We start from the raw sequence: 2392 nt of genomic DNA, 5'->3' as shown, positions 1-2392 counted from the left end.
AATCTGAGCCTCTTCCCTCTCCCTGGCCTGGGGACTGAGGATAAAGTAGCATCTTTCAATGGCATCTTCTCCTAAAAACATGAGCAGGTCCCATTCCTTTTCACCCAGGCAGTCCGTGAAGAAAAACACAGCTGAGGAAACCTCCATCAAGAAACCAAATTGTGTCCAAAAACATTCCAGATCTCCATGCAGGCTGGCCACAGCAACAGGCTCTTGGGAAAAGGGAGGGTTTTCCCTTAGACCAGTGGTTCTCCACCTTCCTAATGCCGCGACCCTTTAATACAGTTCCTCATGTTGTGGTGACCCCCAACCATAAAATTATTTTTGTTGCTACTTCATAACTGTAATTTTGCTACTGTTATGAATCGTAATGTAAATATCTGATATGCAGATGTATTTTCATTGTTACAAATTGAACATAATTAAAGCATAGTGATTAATCACAAAAACAATATAATTATATATATGTTTTCCGATGCTCTTAGGCGACCCCTGTGAAAGGGTCGTTCGACCCCCAAAGGAGTCGCGACCCACAGGTTGAGAACTGCTGCCTTAGACTGTCGCTGTCCAGAAAACACCATGCTATTTCCACCAGGCCATCCGAGATCTGCCGGGAAAGCACCAGAGCAGGCAAATCATGATGGAGGAAGATTTTGTGTAGTTTGGGTTGGGCAAGGCTGAGCAGTGTGTTGAGGATTCTGGATTTGGAGAAGCTACAGTCTCCTAGATGCACAAAAGAGATGGAGGGCATCTTTGCACGAGTCAGAGACCTTTCAGTTTCCCCTGCCGGCCCTCCTGAATTCAGTGCTGGCTGCTCCTTCACAATGCCTTTCACAGCCCCCAGCATTAAGATGCTTTTGTTGTTCTCTGCATCTGGCAGGAACAAAGGAAGAGCAAACCGGCATCAATACATGCTTGACATGACCGCATGCTGCAAAGAGCTGTCTGAACACAGCAGAGAGGCACAAAGCACATCCAGGGGATTCATGGCTGGTGTGTCCCTCATTTCCAGATTCTCTACTCCGGTTGGCAACTCCCCTTTGCTATCCTCACACAGAACCTTGTGTCTAAGGATTGACTCTCTAGCCGTCACATTCAGTGCTTGAACTTTCATCAGGAAATTCCAGGCTAGGTCTCCCGGAGTCTCGGATGTCCACTTAGATCCTCGATTAGAACTATTTAACAAAATCAAGAGAAGCTTTCTGCTCCTATCCAAGTTCAAACAGGACAGGACATCTTTAAACACCTTTTTCCTTTCTTCCATACTTTCTTCCTCTTCTTTCTCCAATGGCATGCCGGGTTCTGAATCACCATAACTCTGCTCATCACCAGAGAACTCTGGTTTCTGAATACACACGGTCCTCTTCCCCACCATAGACAAGGTACTCTAGATCGTTATGATCTTCTCCTTCCACGGTGCTTTCTACATCTTCGGGGAATACAGCTGATTCTAGATATCCCTCTTCTCCTAAGTATAAAGAATCATCAGGCTCATCGTATCTTTGTTGGTCCTGTGAATAATCAATAGTTCCTGAAATTTCAGATTCAACATTCCCTACTGAATGTGGCATTGTGGTTGTTGGTGGGTTGTATGCCTTCTCATTTTCCCTTAAGGAGCACGCCATCTTGCCATAACTACTTCTCTTGTCCATGAACATCTCAGAGGTTTCCACATCCAAGTGTTCTTTCTCTTTTAAGGACACTGTGATCTCAGAACTCTCAGGCTGCTTCTTTCCTGGGGAAAATAGATCTTCTGAATTCTTACTTACCCCTGTAGATTGAGGAGATTCTATATTTTCATGTTTTAAAAATTCATGCCTTAAGCTCCAAGTGGTCGCTGACTCTGAAAAAGTACTAAATAAACATTTGAGGAAATGCTGACAATCGTCTTCTCCCTTTTTCTGCACCAAAATCAACAGCTTCCGACTTTTCTTCAGAGGGTTTGGAATGTCCTCCTACTCATCCTCAGAAATTAGCCTCTGAGAGGTTAATGAATCTAGGATCGAGTCCAGATCTTGCTGGAGGATTTCCAGTAACTTTTTTCATTCTCTTTCTATAATCTCGGAGGCCATAGCTCTAGCTTTCTCTAGAGCAGGAACTGGATTACCAAACCCTTCCAATGGATAACAAGTTTAGGCGGGTCCCAACAACTAATTGTTAGTATTTGCTCTATTTTTCAAGTGTCTTTCTTATCAGAATTTGTATACAAAGGTCCATACTTTGGTCAGTCTGATCATAATACAGCAACATGCTGTTAATACTGAGTTTCTTTATTGTAAAACACTGATCACTTATATTTGGTGGGGTTAAAATAATTTGCCCTGGATATGTGATATTTATTCTTTTAATTCAAATAGATTGGAATTTTTTACAAAAAGAAAAAGCTGCAGGT

The 2392-nt window shown here is 42.8% G+C and overlaps 1 pseudogene; it reads right to left on the bottom strand.

The window, feature by feature from the left end:
* The window catches only part of LOC102774969, a 4243-nt pseudogene extending 2171 nt beyond the window's left edge, over positions 1-2072 (bottom strand).
* Positions 2073-2392: the final 320 nt, after the last annotated feature.

Source organism: Myotis davidii, unplaced genomic scaffold (genome assembly GCF_000327345.1).
Source record: "Myotis davidii unplaced genomic scaffold, ASM32734v1 scaffold701, whole genome shotgun sequence".
NCBI classification, from domain to species: domain Eukaryota; kingdom Metazoa; phylum Chordata; class Mammalia; order Chiroptera; family Vespertilionidae; genus Myotis; species Myotis davidii.
Note: the sequence above shows the minus strand (reverse complement) of the source record. Positions and strands in the feature narration are given on the sequence as shown.